We start from the raw sequence: 14,462 nt of genomic DNA on the forward strand, positions 1-14,462 counted from the left end.
GGGCCAGACAACTCCCCTGAAGTCATCCTGTTTTCCCTGTTGGCTTGGCCTCAGCGCTGAGCTTGCTCCGTGGGTCTCCGCAGTGGCCGGCAGGGGTAAGAAGGGATTGAGATGAAAGCTTGCCAGTCCCTCGGGCACCAGCACCCCTGGCGGGAGTGAGGATGCACAGTCTGGTGACCCCAGGGCTCCAGGGTTAGCCGAGATGTTTCCGTGGATTCCTGAGCATTTTTGCAATTTCTAAGAACCTCGTGGAATAGTGTAGTGACTCCCAACAAAGTCACTTGGCCTGCTGGACACTTCAAATTTCTTGACAGTGATCCGGAATGACATGAACGAGACATAGAGACGCTGATTCTCTCGCGGTGGGCAGAAGCTGCCCAAATGGCAGGACAGCAGCTAGAACGGACTTTTTTAAGATAGGAAAGAAATTAGTACATCATAAAGTGCATTAATTTGGTAAACAGGCCATTTGCAAAATGGAGGCCTGTAGGGAGGAGGAAAAATAATTAAGCCCTTACTTAATTTAATAAAAAATACCTTTGAACAGCGCAGCGTGTCAGGCCATGCCCTTGGGGCTCGGGATGGTGACTCTCCGGAAGAGAGGGTCCCCTGCTCCCATGGAGCTGATGTGCTTACTGCAGGAGATGGACAGTGAGTAGGGAAACGAAAGGGACTTTCTTAGGGGCATAATTAATGGTAGTTATTAATAAGAAACAATTTAAACGTCCCATAAGAGGGGATTGGTTTAATACATTTTAATACACCCACGCCTTGAACTATTTTGTATCCATTTCAAACACACAGAAAAGTGCTCATGGTTCATTCATTCATTCAGCAAACATCCGTTGAGTATCTTACTCTGCCAGGTTCTCTCCTGGGCTCTGCAGACTGAGCAGGGACCCACAGAGGGAAAGCTCAGACAGGCTCCCTGCGGTCCTAGAACGTACATCCTATTCAGGGAGACGGTTCATAAACAAGTGGAAAAACATCCGGACAGGGAAAGGTCAGATGGAGACACCAAAGAGGGGATAGTAGAGTCTGCCTGGGGGTGGGGAGGGGAACGCTGTAGGCTGGGTGACCAAGGAGGGCCTCTCAGAGGAGGTGACCCAGGACAAAGAACTGACCAAGAGGTGGCCAGTAGCTGAAGATGAGAAAGCCCTGCATCTGACCATCTTTCCAGAGCAAGGTAAAAATGAGGGTGCATTGAGAGATGCCCCCAGCTTGGCAGGTCAGAGCTTTGTGGAAACTTTAGGACCAGCTAGCCTTTCGTTAGTGCCACAGATAGGGAGACGGAGTTGATGTGGTTTGTTCTGGAAGCTGGTGACAAAGCCGGGGTAGAGCCTTGGGTATGGGCTCCCTGGACAGTGCTCTTCCCCAGCTGTGGACCACCCCGGCTCTCAGTAAAGGTCCCTTCTGAGAGCTTTTATGGACCTAGGGCCACACAAAGGCTGTGTCTCTCCAGGAGTCAGCTCTCCAGGAGTCAGCGCTCCAGGATTTCTGTAAGGCCTACAATGTGCATGGTGCTGTCCCTGCAGCCACAAGGGATCCACACCCACACAGGAAAATGAAGGGAGCTACACCCGAGAGCCTGGATGTGGCCACAGCATCCTGGGCTGCCACGGACAGGCAGCACGTTGAATGCAGCCAGGCAGGGAGACTGAACTCTCACCTGTTCACAGACAACTTCTCAACCCCCAGGCCATTGGTTCCCCAGTTCCTGATGTGGACCCCAAGGAAGAGAGGAGGCCTTTGTCTTGCACCCCGGTGGGGGCGTGTCCCAGGCCTTCAAAGAAGCCCCAGCCCAGTGATGCAGCCACAGGAATGATATGGGACCAGTCCCCCCCGCCCCCCCTGCTCATTTCTGTTCCTCACTGCTCTGCCACAGCCGCTGGCTTTGATCTCAGTCCCAGGGAGTTTAGCCTGGCTTTGAGATCTCCTGCTGTGACGCCCCAGGCTGGTTCTCCAAGCTCGCAGGGACTCTCTCTGTTTGTCTGTATCACAGGCTGGATCTGGCCTCCTGTCTGCTGGGCTGTGGCAGCAGGATCCTTTGGGACCCAGGGGGAGGTAACAAGGGGAAAACGTACCCTTGGGCCAGATTTTGGGGAGGGTTTTGCAGGCCAAGGACAGCTAGGTAGACGGACTTCGATGGGCAATGAAAGCCAAGTCCTTCGTGACCCTCCGGGTGGTATGTAAGACCCAATGGGGGGTCGTGGGTAGTAGTCAGGGATTCAGGCTGGGGTGGGGGGAGGGCTAGTAGTCAGGGGTTTAGCCTGGGATGGGGGGTGGAGACCCATTCACACACCAGTCTAAGCCATTTCCTCCCTGGGTGACCATGGCTACGTTCCTTAACTACTGTGCCCCTCAGTTTGCTCCTCTGTAAAATGGAGATGAGAAGATAAACCACTTCCTGTGGTTGTTCCAGGGAATGAATGAAGGAATGTATGTGACAGCAGGTGGCCCGTGGTAAACACTCCACACTAGCTGTCACGGATGTCTCTGTCTCAGCTGACTTTGGGAGGAATTGGAGCCAGCCCTCTGGATGCACAGCTACACTGGTCCTGGGAGCCTCTTATCCTGCCTTCTGCAGGAGAAAAGTGTTAACTCCCCACTCTCAAATCCCTGTTGTCCCTTGTCCTCTGGCTCCTGGTCTGGGTTGGATGGAATGACCTCTGGAGGACTGGCCCAGATTCTTCCTTCACCTTCCTGCACTCAGCCTCTCTCTGCCCGGGCTCCTCCTACTCCCAGCTGCCCAGAGGGTGGTCCAGCCCTGCTTCCAGTCCTCAGTGGCTCCCCGTGGCTGCAGAGGGAAGAGCAGTCTGCTCAGCTCTCCGCAGCTCTTCAGACCCCTGGCCATCTGACCCTTCCTGAACTTCTCGGCTAAAGGTGGATCTGGGCAGTGTAAGCCTGAGTTTGGATCCGGTCTCTCCTGCAGCTGAGCTGTGAAACCTTGGGATGTGTATAATACCCCTCTGCATCTTGATTTTCTAATCTATAAAATGGAAGTAATTACGCCTGCCTCCTCGACTTCACAAGGATGTTTGATGCTCAGATGAGCGGCGTGTGTCCACTTGGAAAGCGACTCACTGTTTGGGGGCCACACGGTGGTTTCCTTTCTCTGGGTCTTTGTTCTCACCCTCCCCTCCACCCGAATGCCTTGTCACCCCTGGTTAGCATCATCCAAATGGGAGCATCTTCAGAGCCCAGGGCAAACGCCACGTCCCCTGTGAAGCTGCCCTAGCCACCCTGCCTGAGATGAGCTCTTCCCCTCAGGTTTTCCGTATGGAGTTGCTTACACCTCTCTCCAAGAGCCGGGCCGGCCTCGCTCATCCCTGTCTTCCTGTGTCTCTGCCTTAGCTCCTCGGACCTTGAGCGCCTGGAGGGCAGGGCTGCCCTGCAACCAGCTCTGGTTTTCCCACAGTACCTCACCGCCCCACACAACAGGTGCTTGATGGGTGTTCGTTGAGAGGACAGGTGACTATACGGACGAATGCATAAATTTGGGCAGAGCAGTGGATCCCTGAAGTCAGAGATGGGCCCCATTCCCCGTGCTGCCCGCCGTATGGCCCCAACAGCCATTTTCTACCTGTGGCCAAAATTTCCACAACTAGAATGGACCCCGAGTGCCTATATAGGAAGGACTTAGGGCAGCAATCTGATTGGCATTTGGGGCTGGCCGGGACTAGTCTGGAAGGCCGTCTTATGCAGAGCAAATATATATAGAGATCTCCCCTTTACTGACCATGCGGGTTAAGGGTGGGACTGGTCATACACCCAGACCAGGTGGTGGGGAAGAGTCAGCACCATACCTCACTCCAACCTGTCCGAGGGGTGGGCGTGGGTCCCGAAAAGTGCTTTTCTGGGAGGGCGTGGGGAACAGTGGGGTTGCATGGTAGCTGGGGAAGTGGCTCCTGGTGACCTGAATTATGTTCCACCCACAGGAGCACCTGATTTATTAGCAGGGAGCGAAACACAAGAAAGAACAAAGGGCCCTGGGGACATTTGTGACCCAGCTGCTCAGTCTCTAGGCTGAGCCCAGGCACCGCATTGTCAGTAATGCTCAGAGGCCCTGTCTCCTCTTTGCATGAGCCCTTCACCCCCGCCCCCCCTCCACTGGTAGACTCTGGGGCCACACATTCCTCAGGCGATGTTGAATCCTAAGTATTTTAATGCCTGATGTCTATCTCCGTATGGATTTTTGTTTTATCATGAGGCCACTGGAAAGTTTTTTTTTTTTCTAATATCTCTTTGAAACAGATGTCAGCAAAAGCTTCCAGCACAGATCAAGGGCAGGTTAAGGCCTTTGAGATGGGTCTGAATGTCCCTTTAACATCGTTCAATCTAATACCCGAATATACCTCGAGTCATTACCCTGTTTTTATAAGAAGCTCTGAACCATATGTTCGGGAACTAATTAAGCATACAAATCAAGCCCTGGGATCAGGTGGAGCTCTGTTTAAATATCTTAACCTTTTATGATTATCTTAATTTCGAGAAAATTCAAAACACATTCAGAAGTCTTAGAAAATGAACTAACTAGGAATTTACTGGCTGGTTTCTTTTCTTGATGTTGGGATCATATCTTTACAAGCCCAGCCCAGATTCCTGGGGAAATCCTCTGTGCTCATGACTTCCTGGGAAATGCAGACATTCCCGGGCCTGGAAAGCCCAGGAGGGGCCACACCTGACTACCTGCCCCCCCACCCCCACCCCCGCACACACACACAGCTTCTCCCAGCCTGAAAGCCCACCATTCCCCAGTTCCAAGCCCAGATGTCTCCTGGTCACCAGAAGGAAGAGGAAGAAAAGAATGGATGCTGAACCTGAAGTTTTATCTTCTTTTTTAATAAAATAAATGAAGGATGAGGTGAGTTGGTGCGAAATACTCTTGCAGCCCACGTTATTCTGCGGGGAGCCCTGGAGGGGAGCTCAGGGCAGGGGCTGAGATGGACACTGCACAGATCTGGCTCCATATTGGCTGCAGGTGGCTGAGAGAGAAAACGGGAGCATGGAGCCTGCCTTTCTTTTCGATTCCAGGTCTACTCTGGCAGTGGAGAGTGAGGGCTGGAGCGGCCCTTGGGTCTGCCTTCTCACCAGCTTCAGGTAAAGGAAATGCTTGATCCATAAGGCATGTTTAAAATAGACATACTTACCAAAACTGACTTACAACAAGGGCTCACAGTCTTGTAGCTGCTCAGTCAGTGCATCTTTATTGGGCACCCACTGGGTGGGTTGTGTTCTAGGCACTGGGGATTCAGAGAGCGAGAAAGACACGGTCTTGGCAAGGATTGTAAACCGCCTCTGATTCTGGTGATTTTTTAGTGGACCAACACTGGATCATGTCTTAAAAACACTTTTTCTTAAGGTTCTTAGGACCATTAAATCTTTAAGATAGAGTTTCCAGATAAAACACAGAATGCTTAAATTTTAATTTCAGATAAACAACAAATCTTTATTTACTGTAAGCACATCCCAAATATTGCATGGACCATGCTTTTACTAAATAATTGTTTTTTACCTGAAGTTCAAATTCAACTGAGTATCCTGCATTTTTATTTGATAAATCTTACAACCTTACTTTAGAAAAAAAGATACAAATCGACGGGGGTAGCATCTCCATCTTGCATGTTAAATACTGACTTTGGAGGAAGGCAGCCAGAGCACAACCTATGTTATTTCATCTAGACCCCACCACAACTCCATGAAATAGGTTCTGTTATCATCCCCATTTTGCTTATGAATAGATGGAAGCTCAGAGAGGTTAAGTGACTTGCCCAAGGTTGCCCAGCCTGGGCTTTTTCCATGGCACCCCAATTCCAAGCCAATGGTTATCTTTGCAGAGTTCTTGTTTTCCTAGCTTGTCCTGGCTTCTCTCAACTTCTTCCCGTTTTTCCACAAACGTTCAAGGAAAGATTCACTCCCATCAGATGCATGTCAGTGCCCTAATGAAAACCACCACCCAAGCACATGAAGGATGAGATCTGTCGAACCCTAATGAGAATGGTTCCGATTATGCAAAAAGCAACCTCATGGTTATTCTAATGTTACAAGTAAATATAAAACATTTAGAAATACTTGGCTTGCGCTGTTTTTTTCAAGTACAGATGTCTGACTCCCTGCCAGTTTGTTATTAAAAATGCTACGGTGGTTTGGGTACAAAGATTGCTGTAAAAATAAAAGCTGATGCACTTCGAGCGCTTGTTTTGACTCTGCAGGGCAAGTCAGCGACGGCGGGGCTGAAGCAGATGGTGGCTAGTGGGGGCTTCTACGGCGGGTCCCCCAACATTCACAGCTGGGTCACTCCCCCACTTAAAACCCTGCAGGAACTTCCCATGGCACCTCAAATCCCAGGACGGTTCCTGCCGCCCTCCAGCCCCAACTGCTGCCTGTCCCTTGCTTTCTGGCTTCTCCCAGCTCCACGCACTTGCACTTGCTGCGTTCTCTGCCTCTGTGTTTCCCCCCGGGCTCCTCATCTCGCTGGCTCCTTTTCAGCCTTCATCCTTCAGGCCAGCTCTGACCACCTTCGCTGACGTGGGGTGTGCTACTTTAGCCTCCAGCGGCTCGGTCAATGTCCTTTGTCTCCTCCTCACTCTGAAATCACTATTCGCTTTTTGTCTTTCCCACCAGAAAGTAAGCCCCATGAAGACAGGGACCCTGTCGGTTTGTTGACACACTTTGTCCCGGGCAGATAGAGCAATGTTGGAGCACACGGTGGTTGCTCAATAAATGTTTGTGGAACAAAATAATGAGTTTACCAAAGCTCCTGAAGTCTTCCATTGCCGAGTCCCCTCTGGGTCTATGGGCCAGAAGGAAAGGGGCAGCTTCTACACATTTTAATCAACTCATGGAAAAGACCGAAACTTGGGAGAATCCTAGACCTCTGTGAGCAATGGTTTTGAAGCCAGCAGGAATTTCCAGGGCGATGCTCTCAGTCTCGGCAATGGAAAACTTTAATTTGCAATAGCTATTGCTTACGTATAGCAGGAGACGTGTAAAAGAAACGGAAGATTGAGGAGGTTCAAATGCGCCGTCACCATTGTCACCCTAATAATCTCGCTATTCCCAGTAAATGCACCGATGTGATGAGAATGATTTTGAGGCACCGGACAGGGAGCACTCTCTGGAGCCTTGGCACTCTAGCTTGGCATCAAGACTTCTCAGATGCTTACTTTAAACTCCTCCTTCAAGTTCTTCTCCTGCCTGTCTTTATGCCGCCTGAGTCCCATTGGTCCTGAACTATTTGTCATGCATACCATTCCCTGTGTGCTTTCCCTATGCCTGTCCCTTGACTCTCCAGGAGCCCTTGACCTAGACTGCCCCTTCCCCACCTTGCAGATCCAACACCTACTCACCGGTCAGGGCCTGGTTCAAAGATCATCTATTATCTTATCAGACTTTTATTATGTCTACCCCCACCTGGCAGTGATCTCTCCCTTCTCTGAACAACCTGGGCTTTTTTCTTTTTTTCTTTTTCCTTTTCCTCATCATGTTCGGCTTGATATCAAGCCTGACTTCATGCTCCATAAGGGCAGGAGCTGTGCTTCATATTTTTCAACAAATGAGTTCATGACGTTTCCTGGGCACACACAGCCTCATGTCGTTAGCTCTGCGCAAGAATGGGCCCGCATCAGGGAGCTATGCTGAGCAGAATCCAAAACTTAATTTCCCTTCCTCAAGGCCTGAGGGAGGAGTGATGTGGCTTATAGATTGGGGAATCTAAACCAGTGTCCACAGGACCCTACGTGTCCAAATGAAAGGTCCAGAAAACAGACTGAACTTTCCCCTTTCCACTCAGATATTTTCCTGTTGGGTGGCCAAAAGCCTGAAACAGCTGAATTCCTGGGCGCCCTACAAACCTCTCCCATCCCCAACTTTCCCAAATATTTTATTCCAAAACTCCGTCCAAATAAAAAAATCCCTAAAGAAACGCAAGTGCTAACACTGAACACATGAGTCCCAGAACCAGAGATCCGAGTGGAAATAAATACCCTGTTTTTGCCAGGTACATGTTGTCAAATATAGGAACATGCAAATATATTTATCTCAAGTGGGTCGTAAACAAAGCATGCACCTCCTGCGGGGTCCAAGTTCACTTACAAAAAGATGGTAACTGGTTTTGGAGAATCTCACACGCATAAAGCCAAGGATCCTCCCTTTCTGCGTGATCCAGGAGATCTGGCAATGTGCTGCGAGCAATGTGGTTTTAAAACGAAGCCCAGTACAAGCTTTTGATCTATAGAGGACAGTCTGTGTGCATGTGCAGCCCTCCTGCATTCGACAGGCTGAATATAAACACTCCTTTTGCACACAAATCTGGGTTTATTATTTTGCTTTGGGACACACACATCTTTTGCATTTTCTACATATGTGACACATGAAGAGGTGAGGCAGGAGTCCTGTGACTCACACCCAAGTGTGGCCTTGGTAGTTTTGGGGTCACTGTCATATTTTCAACAAGTGGTTGCCGTTAGATGGTAAGCTAGTAAAAATGTTCCCCTGAACTCATCGTGAATTGCAACAGGAGGAAACGCTCCATCACTGAGAAGTGACACTAATGTATTCTATTAGATTTGCTTATCATGTTAAAGAGCATATTAAAAGGAAATGTTTGGAAAAGGGATGCCATAATGTTGTATGATGGATTGAGAATTCCTAATTTGGAAAAAATGTGCTAAGACAACATGATTGATGTGAGTGACCTACTTTATTTTATAAGAAAGTATGAGTTGCCTCAGGCTTATTGGTACACATATTTGGAAAAAGTTGTTTTTTTTCCACATTAAGTTTTTATTAACATTTTCAAAAGAGCAGAAACACCATAGAAGGATATAAGTTGTGACTTGTCAATGCAGATGTGTTTGTAGTCATTTGCTGCTTAGAAAAACTTATCCCCGTGCTGGAACGGTTTCTGGATTAGGAGTCTCTTGCCAAGTGAACACCTGATGGGGAGAAACGGGACACCTTTTTCACTGATAAAAAATGACAGGGAAGGGGCATTTTTATTTAAAGCACAAATGGATCTTCTGCTAAGTAGCTAGTGATCTCTTAGAATGATTAACATTTCATGGAGCCCCCTGGCCACCTTCCGGCAGCAGAGAGCGAATGAAATCAAGGCTGAGTTAACCATTTTATTTCTCCTTTGGAAACTGGAGCCGAAAGCTGGGGTTCCCCATTATCAAACGAAGCTGCTTAGTCTGGAAATTGGGAACTCTTGGGTTTATCCCAGAAACGGAACTGCGGGGGCTCCGACAGAGGATTGGTGGCTGACAAAACACTCTGTTACCATTAAAATGACATTGCCAGTGAGATTAAGACTTAAGAAATGCCTGTGGTACCATGTTTACTGAAAAAAGTGGTATCTGAAGAAGAAATAGGTATTGAAAAGTGGAGGTAGAAGAATAAATTGGTACAAGTTTTCTGGAGGGCAATTTGTCAACTTGTCACCAAAGCCTTAGATTTCTGCGTGCCTGTGGACCCAGAATTCCACTCCTAGAAAGTTCTTCTCAAGAAATAATCATTAATACTCACAGAGCTTTAAGTAATGAGATGTTCATTTTAGACTTCTAATATTAAAAAATTGACTCTCTACATGTCTGCAGTTGGGGGTTGCTTAAAATAAATTCATACATTTAATGCAGCTGTTGAAATGATGATATAGAATAATAACATTGTGGGAAATTTTTGTGATAGTTTATTAAGTAGGAAAAGTGGGTTAGAAAATATTATGCAAAGTATGAGGCTATTTGAACAACTCTGTATACATATATTGACTTACTTCTTAGACCTATACATTGTATACTTCAGTAGATATATGTACAATGTCATATAAATTCTACTATTTTATATGTGTGTATATATATATAAATGTATATAACATATACAATATATGTGTATAATATATCTTTTGGGGGGTAGGACATTCATCAAAGTTTTAAGAATAACTTTTTCTTTTTTCTTCTTCTTTTTTTTTTTAAGATTTTATTTATTTATTCATGAAAGAGAGAGAGAGAGAGAGAGAGGCAGAGGGAGAAGCAGGCTCCCAAGGTGCAGGGAGCCCGATGCGGAACTCGATCCCAGGACCCTGGGATCATGCCCTGAGCCGAAGGCAGACGCTTAATCATCTGAGCCACCCAGGCGCCCAAGAATAACTTTTTCTAAAGAGTAGATTTTACAGGTACTATTTGTCCCTTTCCTTTTGCGTGTTTTCAAGTTCTACAATAGACATGTTTTCCTTTGATAATAAGTAAAGCAGTTATTAAGTGGAAAATCCAAGAGACTCAACAGATTACTTAATAGAAACAATAAGAGAGTTTGCAAGGATTCCCAGACACAAACTAAATAGTTTTCTCATATAATAGAAATAGCAAGTTGAAAATATAAAAATCATTCCTTTTGCTACAGCAAAAACAGAACAAAAAAAAGCATAAATCACCATAAAACTGAAAATAAACCAATTCATGCAAGAAATATCTAAGACCTTTTAGAAGCAAGTTTGAATACACTGAAGAAAATCGAAATAAAATAAATTATTTTCTTTCTGCTTGGGATGTCTAAATATTGTTAAGATCTCAGTTCTTCCCCCAAGTTAGTTTATAGATTTTATGTAAATTCAATAAAATTTCTGATTAAAAGAACTGGCAAGTTGACTCTCAATATTATCCAGGAGGACAGATCCATGAGGACAGACAATTTCTGTAAAAGAAGAAAAATGGGATGGGGCTTGACCCATTGGATTTGAAAAGATATTACAAAAGTCAGAATAATTAAGCAGTATGCTAATGTTATAGAAATGTCAAATAGATAAACAAAGTAGAAGGTAGAATAGAATAAAATAGGCTAATGGAGTAAAATGTAAGTTATGTGATAAAGATTGTAATTTGTGTTTTAGAGAAACGCTACATTGGTGCATCAATAGTGCTGGAATAATCAGTTATCCCTTAAATAGAGGGGAAAAAGTGGGTTTTGACCTCATGCCACATTCACAGAAAAAAAAAATTCCAGATGTATTAGAGATGCACAAATATTTTTAAATGACAAAAGTTGCAAAAGAAACCAGATAAAAATAATTCCATAATCTTGAGAATGTGCAAAGCCTTTCTTGAAAACAGATAAACCTCAGGATCCATAAAGGAAAAAAGCTAACAATTTTACCTGTATAAATATTCAAATCTTTGGTATGGGAGATACACACTATAAACACATGGCAAACTAGGGATGTAACATAACACATGACAAGCAATTGATTAAGAGCTTTGCTATATAAAGTGCTGCTTTCAGATAAGAAGAACACCATCGTGCCAATAGAAAAATTGGAAGACGTAAGAAAGATTTTTACAGAAGAAGAAATATAAATAGCCACTAAACGTACAAGAAAAGATGCTCAACCTCGCTAACGAGCAGTTTAAAATGAGAAGAAAATAATATTTTCCCTCATCACTCTCAAAAGTCTTAAAAAGGAAGAGAACACTCAATGTATTGAGGATGTGGAGAAAGACTTTTGATCCAGTAATTTCATGCCAGGGAATTTATCTTATGGAAATGTCACAAAATGGCCCAATAGATGCTGGAACACTCTGCAGGTGGTTGAAGGAAGGAGGCAGACCTGCATATACAATAGGGAAAAAAAAAAAAGGTCCAAGAGACAAGGTATCTTTGTGATCCCAGTTTCTGTTCAAGAAGCATATATAACTATTCCTGTATTGAGAAGAATTTCTATAATGGACTGTAAACGGTAGTGGAGTTGGGGGAGGCATCTTCGCGGACTCTTTCCTCTTCTGTCACATTTACGTTTTTTATGATCATGTGTCACTTTTATAATTAAAAAAACAATGCCCATCTGACAGCGGTGCCCAGAGAGGTGAGGCGACTTGCCCAAGTTTGACAGCACGTGAGGACCAGAGGCGCTGGGTCCCCTCCTGCCCCCAGAGTTCCTCCTTCCTGCTGAGGAAGAGCCTCTCCCACATGGCACCCATGGAGCACCCTGAAAATGCCACTTATCGCCACCTGTTGGGCATACATGGCATTGGTTTGATGGGTTTCAGTGTGGGGCCTGAGCCCGCAGTAGTAATGGGACGGCTCAGCCAGCGCCAGGGCTGGCTTGTCCACTTGCCTCCTAAGGGAAATCCTGGGAGGGCATCTGTGGGTTCTAGAAGGACCCCTCGAACCAACGAGCAGTGATTCGGCTAGGGATTCCTTCTGCCACCCACATGAATGTTCCTGCATTCGCCATGTGGGGAAAGCTCACACAGCTGGTGGCAGAGGGCCTTCCTGGAGGGGGAGGGAGGGATGGCCTCAAAGTGTATGACAACATCCACTTGTATTGTAAAGTGCTTTATAATTTACTTTTCTATCCATGACTTCATTTAATCTCCAGATCATCTCCTGAAAGTAGAAGAATCGGTAGGACTGTTTTTATTCCCGTCTCACAACTGAGACACAGGAGGTTGAGCCACTGACCAGGTCACACAGCTGGGAAGTGGGGAGAAGGAATGAGAAGTCCGGTTCATTCTCCGCTCCTGCCACACTTCTGGGAAAACACCTATCCGCCCTCAGCACATGGAAGCAAGTTCCCTTTGCTGGAGATTGGCCTCGACCAAGGGCACTGTGGAGTTTTCTGCACCGTCTTGGGTGACATCTGACCCCTAGCCCCTTCTGACCCAGGGTCTAGCATGCTTGGGTCTCCTCTGGCAGCTTTTTGCTCCTTGGCGGCTAAGAGGGGTTGAACTGACTGTTTGAGGGGCCCGTGGAGAAGGGCACAGATCTGAATGTTCTCCAACAGAGGGTATCAACCTGCTCAGGAAAGGCTTCTAACCTAGAGCCCGGTCTGGAAGTCCCAAGTGCCCTTGATTCATGCTTGTGCTCCGGCAATCTAGGACAGTGCCTGGCACACAGCGAGTGCTCAATAAAGATTGACTGAGCCAGTAGATTCGCTGTAAGGTCCTGGGTCTCCACTCCAGTTTTTCGGATCTCACTCTGGCCTCAGGCTATCCCTGTCCCCACGCTGAGACTCTTCTTCCCCCACTGTCACACGGCTGTGGGCCCGTCTCTAGGACCTGAAGCAATACCTCATGGCTAGGGACACTACCAGTTTACTTTCAGAACAAAGGGGTTGGAGGAGCAGAGCCCAACTTTATGCAAGAGACTTAGAGCAGGAGGCTGGAGGGAAGTGCAGGAGGGTCTCCAAATGGTTATTCAGAGTCCGCCTTTCTAGCAGTTCCATTGGCTTCAACTTCCCCAAGAATTTGACTCCACCAAGAGCAGGCCCTTAAAGCCAGACACCTTGCTTTTCTGCTTCTGTTCGTCCTCAGCACATGGCAGGTGCATGTGAGTGAATGTGGCCCCTTGTAACAATTTGCCACTGTGGAAATGAGAAGTTTAGGGGTATAAATGACATTACAGGGTACGCAGGCCAGCTGCTTCCACTGGAGACCCAGAAGATTTGCCTACAGTCCCAGAGAAAGAGAGAGAGACAGTGGAAGAGATCTAGACAGGATGAATGAGCTGGTTTTCAAAGATCAGCCAAAGCCAAGGCCAGCTCACTTGGTTTGGGTTGGGAGCCAGGGGAACCTGACTGGGAGTCACTCAGCACATACCAGAACCCCCACATTGGCTCCAGCCAAAGCTCAATTACTGCCGGGAGAGGCATGATGCTCTCAAAATGAAGTCATATCTATCGAAAAGATCCTTGAGGCTACTTACCTGTGAAATAATTACATGTGCCTCAGAACTAGAAGATCAAGGATTTCTATCCAACGTCCCATGATGCTCTTAAAAAAGGTTTCACTATAAACTGCAGGTGGGGTGGGAAGAGGCAAGATTTCAGAGCCAGGGCACCGTGTTTTAATTCCACCTTTTATGTTTGGCTTCATCTCATCTATGTGTATGTATCTCTCTATAGACATATTAAAACAACATTAAAGGAGATTAAAAGAGCAACGGTTGTCATCCATAATCATACTGCTATAACTCGGTTGTACCCACATGCATACACCTTGTTTAATTACACAAGCCATATACCAGTGCACTCTTTTTGCCAGAAGTGAAACAATCAAGAAGTATACATTGTACACTTGTATACATTAGAGTCAGTAAACGTACCTGGTCCACACCATTCCCCCACCAGCGCCCCTTTGTTCCCTTGAATGTGGACTTGAAGTAGCGCTGTTGTCACTTGTGTATCTTTCCAGAATTTTTCTCTAAGATCTCATTTAAGTGTATAGACAGGTCACTGTACATTAGCGTGTCAATAAACAAACAGGTAAGTGTTTGTTTTAAACATCAATGGGATCATATTATGTATTGTTCTGGAACTTGCTTTATCCTCCTTTAACAGGTCTTAGAGATCTTCTTGTGCTACTACATAGAGATAGCTACTCCCATCTTTTTATTTATTTTTTAACGATTTTATTTATTTATTTGACAGAGAGAGACACAACGAGAGAAGGAACACAAGCAGGGGGGCAGTG

General features: G+C 46.2%; 1 long non-coding RNA gene across 1 annotated transcript; it reads right to left on the reverse strand.

Annotated features, from left to right (window-relative positions):
- Window positions 1-8,682: 8,682 nt before the first annotated feature.
- Window positions 8,683-13,860, reverse strand: LOC113923869. Its single transcript, XR_003520442.1, has 2 exons — window positions 13,696-13,860; window positions 8,683-8,936 (listed from the first exon to the last, which is right to left on the reverse strand). It is a non-coding gene; the product is annotated as an uncharacterized LOC113923869 (long non-coding RNA).
- Window positions 13,861-14,462: the final 602 nt, after the last annotated feature.

This window comes from Zalophus californianus, chromosome 15 (assembly GCF_009762305.2).
Source record: "Zalophus californianus isolate mZalCal1 chromosome 15, mZalCal1.pri.v2, whole genome shotgun sequence".
NCBI classification, from domain to species: Eukaryota; Metazoa; Chordata; class Mammalia; order Carnivora; family Otariidae; genus Zalophus; species Zalophus californianus.